Genomic DNA, 6,067 nt, shown 5'->3' with positions numbered 1-6,067 from the left:
CACTTTGGGAGGCTGAGGTGGGTGGATCACGAGGTCAGGAGTTCAAGACCGTCCTGGCCAACATGGTGAAACACTGTCTCTACTAAAAATACAAAAATTAGCTGGGCACGGTGGCGTGTGCCTGTAATCCCAGCTACTCGGGAGGCTGAGGCAGGAGAATCTCTTGAACCAGGGAGTTGGAGGTTGCAGTGAGCCAAGATTGCACCACTGCACTCCAGCCTGGTGACAGAGTGAGACTCCATCTCAAAAAAACAAAAAACAAACAACAACAACAACAAAAAACAACCCCCCAAAACAAAAAAAAAACCCCTAAAATTAGCTGGAGAATTGCTTGAATCCAGGAGGCGGAGGTTGCAGTGAGCTGAGATCGCGCCATTGCACTCCAGCCTGAGTGACAGAGCGAGACTCCATCTCAAAAAAAAAAAAAAAAATGTATAGAAAGAGTTTTATATTTGATAAAAATTTACGTAAGTTCATTTAAAATATGGATGGCATTGTATTGGCTTTTTCCAGAAGGAGTTGGGGGACGAATTAGAAAGTGAAAGGGTAAATCAGGGAGCTAAGTATGATATAACAAGGAATCTTATAGACCTAAACTGGGACGTTCCCTGAGGAATGGCCACAAAGACCCAACTCCAAGCAATAAGCTTTCTAAGCCTGGCAAACACAACATATAACAATAGGTGACTGGTTTCTGAATTCTGGGGTATTCGTATTTTAGAGAAAATTGTTTCACAAAGGTAACATCAACTATGCAAAGTACTTTATCTAGTCTAGGGAAAGTCTGAGGTTAAATGATTATTTGTAAGTTATTAACACACTTCTGGAGAGAAACAGCCTTAGTTAAATTCCTTTTATCTACTAATGTCGAATTTAGAAAATACTGATTGTTCAATATAAGGTATCCATAGATAACTATTTTTTTTCTAAAGGTATGTCAGCAATATTTGCATCTTCAAGGAGCACACTATCTACTACACACACACACACAACACTCACACACATGTACAGTCAAGCCTTATTTGTGGATTGCATATTTGTGAAATTGCCTACTCACAAAAATTTACCTGTAACTCGAAAATCACTACTTGTTGCACTTTCACTGCCATTTGAGGACATGCAGTTTCTTGCACCCAAGCTCATCCCAGCTGAGGTTGGACAGGAACAAACTCTGCCTGCTTGTTCAGTTCTCATTCCCTAAACAAGCATTCTTTTTATTGTCTATTTAGTGCCACGTCTTTTTATTTTTGCATTTTTGTGCTTTTGGTGATTTCTCTGTTTTAAATGGCCCCAAGTATAGTGCTGAGGCACTGAAGCGCTATCTAGTGTTTCCAAGCAGAAGAAGCCTGTAATGTACCTTATGAAGAAAATGACATAATTTCATGTGTTAAATAAGCGTTATTTATCTAACATGAATATGAGGCATGAGTTATAGTGCTGTTGGCTGTGAGTTCAATGTTAATGAATCAACTATATGTATTAAATAAGGTTTATTTAAATAGAAACACACATAAAACAAGGTTATATGTTGATTACTTAATGAAAATGTTGTGACCAAAGGTTCACAGGAAACTAACTCTGTATTTCGCACAGAGAAATTAGTGAATGGTTTAGTATTCACTAACTCAGTGTTTATGGAGACTTTATAGAAAATAACTACCAGAAAAAAATACAAATATATATTATAATTAATACAATATAACATATATACACATACAAAGACACACATACACACAATGATCTCATTTTAAATACATTCATAAAAATACTTGATATTAAATAGAAGTCTTTACTGATGTATATTTTTACACTATATATGTACCAATGTCAGGCTTATGTTCATTATTTTTATAAAAGCTGTTAACATTTCCATTGCAGAGGAATTCTCTCTAAACCGTAAAACTGTATCAAGCTGGCCAGGCGCGGTGGCTCACGCCTGTAATCCCAGCACTTTGGGAGGCCGAGGCAGGTGGATCACGAGGTCAGGAGATCAAGACCATTCTGGTTAACACGGTGAAACCCCATCTCCACTAAAAATACAAAAAATTAGCCAGGTGTGGTGGTGGGCACCTGTAGTCCCAGCTACTTGGGAGGCTGACGCAGGAGAATGGCGTGAACCTGGGAGGCAGAGCTTGCAGTGAGCCAAGATCATGCCACTGCACTCCAGCCTGAGCAAAAGAGTGAGACTCTGTCTCAAAAAAAAAAAAAAAAAAAAAAAACTCTATCAAGTTGTTGTTTTAGAGTCTTAATTGAAATCTTGTTTTTTGGTTTTTTGTTGTTTGTTTGTTTTTGTTTGTTTGTTTGTTTTTTAAATAGAGTCTCCCTCTCTTTCCCAGGCCAGAGTGCAATGGTGCAATCTTGGTTCACTACAACTTCTGCCTCCTGGGTTAAGTCATTCTCCTGCCTCAGCCTCCGGAGTAGCTGGGATTACAGGCACATGCCACTGGGCTCGGCTAATTTTTGTATTTTTAGTAAAGATGGGGTTTCACCATGTTGGCCAGGCTGGTCTCAAACTCCTGACCTCAAGGGATCTGCCTGCCTTGGCCTCCCAAAGTGCTAGGATTACAGAAATATTATTTTATTATACATTTTTCTAATATATATATCATGACCACTACCAAAATACACATGAAACTCAAAGGTGGACAGTTTTTTTAAAGCAAGGACATCTGAATAGGTAGGTACATGTTGTTATGATGTGGGTGAATTTTCACACAGAAAATACAAGTATGCAGAAATCAAATGTATTTTTAGTAAACAACTTTAATTTCCATCCTTACCTACAAACTGCTTGTTGGGCAGCAGCTTAATATTGCTATTCTTAAGTAAACTTAGTCACTTCAGGATATAAACTTGGTAGATTTAGAATTTAAGCTCTGTCAACTTGAGGAAAACATGTTTTTATCCTTCTTTTGCTCTTTAGGATTATATCTAAGTTCTGTGAGGACATGGCATCAGTCTGAAGGTGGCTTTTTGTTCTCTGTAATATTGTTACCCCCAAGTCAGTAATCAGATCACTACTTCTCCATATTTTTGTGCTGGTGTTAACTACTAACATTTGAGGTCCAACCACGATCTCTGGCTGCATCCTTATCCTGTGCATCCTTATCCTCTAAATTCTAAAGTCCTTTTAGTTTTGAGTGCCCTTTCAGCTCTTGGGATACAGAAAGTCTTGGCTACTTTCTTTTGCCCCAGGCTCGACTACATGGACTTCATCAAGCTGCTATGCAAACACATTTGCAGATCAGTTCTTGTTATTCTATAAGACCCAAGTGTCCCTGAATTCTGCTCTAGTTATCCAGACACTAGCCTGCCATGAAGTCTGTAAGAAATAGATTGGCATAAATAAGAAAGAATGATAATACCAAGTGTCAGTAAGGATGTGAAATAACTAGAATTCTCCTACTTTCGGTGGGATGCAAAATGGCTCAGTCCCATTGGAAACATTTTGGCAGTTTCTTATTAAAATAACTACACATTTATTATACAACTCACCATTTGCATATCTAAGTATTATTCCAAGAGAAATAAAAAGTTATCTAACGAGGCCACAGACACTGCCCAGCAGCCAGCACCCGGCGCAGGCCCCACAGCCGAGCTGTGCAGTGGCACCATGCAGGTCACTCTGAAGACCCTCCAGCCGCAGACCTTGACCTTCAAGATAGACATTGACCCTGAGGAGACAGTGAAAGCACTGAAAGAGAAGACAGAATCTGAAAAGGGGCCTCTCTGGTAGCAGGTCAAAAATTAATTTATGCAGGCAAAATCCTCAATAATGATACTGCTCTCAAAGAATATAAAATTGATGAGAAAAACTTTGTGGTGGTTATGGTGAACAAACCCAAAGCAGTGTCCACACCAGCACCAGCTACAACTCAGCAGTCAGCACCTGCCGGCACTACAGCAGTTACTTCCTCCACAGCAACAACTGTGGCTCAGGTTCCAACCTCTGTCCCTGCTTTGGCTCCCACTTTCACACCTGCATTCATCACTCCAGTATTAATGACAGTGTCTTCTGAACCTGCACCTGCTAGTGCAACTAAACAAGAGAAACCTGCAGAAAAGCCAGCAGAGACACCAGGGGCTACTAGCCCGACATCAACTCATAGTACCTCGGGAGATTCTTCTTGGTCAAACCTTTTTGAAGATGCAATGAATGCACTTGTGATGGGTCAGTCTTACGAGAATATGGTAACTGAGATCATGTCAATGGGCTATGAACGAGAACAAGTAATTGCAGCCCCAAGAGCCAGTTTCAACAACCCTGACAGGGCAGTGGAGTACTTTTTAATGGGAATCCCTGGAGATAAAGTCAGGTTGTGGTTGACCCCCACCAAGCAGCTAGTACTGGGGCTCCTCAGTCTTCAACAGTGACTGCAGCTGCAGCAACTATGACAGCAACAACTACAGCAAGTTCTGGAACATCCCCTTGAATTTTTATGGAATCAGCCTCAGTTTCAACAGATGAGACAAATTATTCAACAGAATCCTTCCCTTCTTCCAGCGTTACTACAGTAGATAGATCGAGAGTATCCTCAATTACTTCAGCAAATTAGCCAACACCAGGAGCATTTTATTCAGATGTTAAATGAAACAGTTCGAGAAGCTGGTGGTCAAAGAGGAAGAGGTGGAGGTGGCAGTGGAGGAATTGCAGAAGCTGGAAATGGTCCTATGAACTACATTCAAGTAACGCCTCAGGAAAAAGAAGCTATAGAAAGGTTAAAGGCATTAGGATTCCCTGAAGGGCTTGTGATACAAGCATATTTTGCTTGTGAGAAGAATAAGAATTTGGGTGCCGATTTTCTTCTACAGCAGAACTTTGATGAAGATTGAAAGGGAGTTTTTTATATCTCACACTTTGCACTAGTGCATTACACCAACTTGTTCACTGGATTGTCTGGGATGACTTGGGCTCATAACCACAATACTTGGTATAAGGTAGTAGACTGTTGGGGGTGGGGAAGGAGGGATCTAGGATATAGGACAGGGATAAATACAGTGCATATCTGCTTCAATTAGCAGATGCTGCAACTCCACACAGTATGTAAAATATTATATACAACCCAAAATCAGCTTTTGCAGGTCTTCATTTCTTCTGTAAAACAATAGATAACTTTTCCTTGGTTTCACCCTTTTTATAGTGTACTAGATCCAGAAACTTAATGTAATGTCCTGCTTTATATTTCTTTGACTTAACATTGGTTTCAGAAAGAATCTTAGCTACCTAGAATTTACAGTCTCTGTTTCATGGCAACACTGGATAATGACTTTGTGAAATTTAAAAGAATTTTGTAGTGACTGTAAATAGAAATGCCAAATTATTGATAGTTAATTGTTGCTGCTTCAAAAATAAGGATAAAATTAATGTGTAAAGAAGCCCATTCTTTCATGTTAAATACTTGGGGTGGGAGGGGAGAAAGGGAACCTTTTCTGAAAATGAAAATAATTACTGCTATTTTAAAATTTCTTGATCATTGGATGTGAGACCCTTCTAACATGATGTGAGAAGCTGCACAAGTATAGGCAGAGTTATTTTCCTGTTTACATTTTTTTTGTTTTGGAGAAAAATTAGTAGGTGTCTAATTACTGTTTACTTCATTGTTACATTGCAGTAAAAGTTTTAAAACAAAACAGACAAAAGTTATCTAACAAAGACTTGTTTACAACTGTTCAGGAAACTTTATTCATAATTGCCCCCAAATTGAAATAACCTAAATATCAACTGATAAATGGATAAAGAAACCATGCTATAGCTATATAATGTAATACTACTCAGCAATAAAAAAGAATGAAATGCTGATACAAGCAATAGTATAGATGACTCTCAAAAATATTAGACTGTGCAAAACTAGTCAGATCAAAAAAAGTACATACCAAATGATTCCATTTATATAAAACTAGAAAAAACAAGTCTAATTTAAATGGACAGAAAGCAAGCTGTTGACTCTCTGGGGCTGGAGGTGTTGATGGGGTTGGCTGGGAAAAAGGTAGGGAAGCTTTCTGGGGTGATGAAAATGTTCTATATCTTCATTTGGTGATGGTTGCATGAGTTAGTAAATTAGCCAAA

At 38.9% G+C, this 6,067-nt stretch overlaps 1 pseudogene; it reads left to right on the top strand.

The window, feature by feature from the left end:
* The first annotated feature begins 3,613 nt into the window (after window positions 1-3,613).
* On the top strand, window positions 3,614-4,934 carry LOC129033648 (UV excision repair protein RAD23 homolog B-like; annotated as a pseudogene).
* Window positions 4,935-6,067: the final 1,133 nt, after the last annotated feature.

This window comes from Pongo pygmaeus, chromosome 2 (genome assembly GCF_028885625.2).
Source record: "Pongo pygmaeus isolate AG05252 chromosome 2, NHGRI_mPonPyg2-v2.0_pri, whole genome shotgun sequence".
Lineage (NCBI taxonomy): Eukaryota > Metazoa > Chordata > Mammalia > Primates > Hominidae > Pongo > Pongo pygmaeus.
Note: the sequence above shows the minus strand (reverse complement) of the source record. Positions and strands in the feature narration are given on the sequence as shown.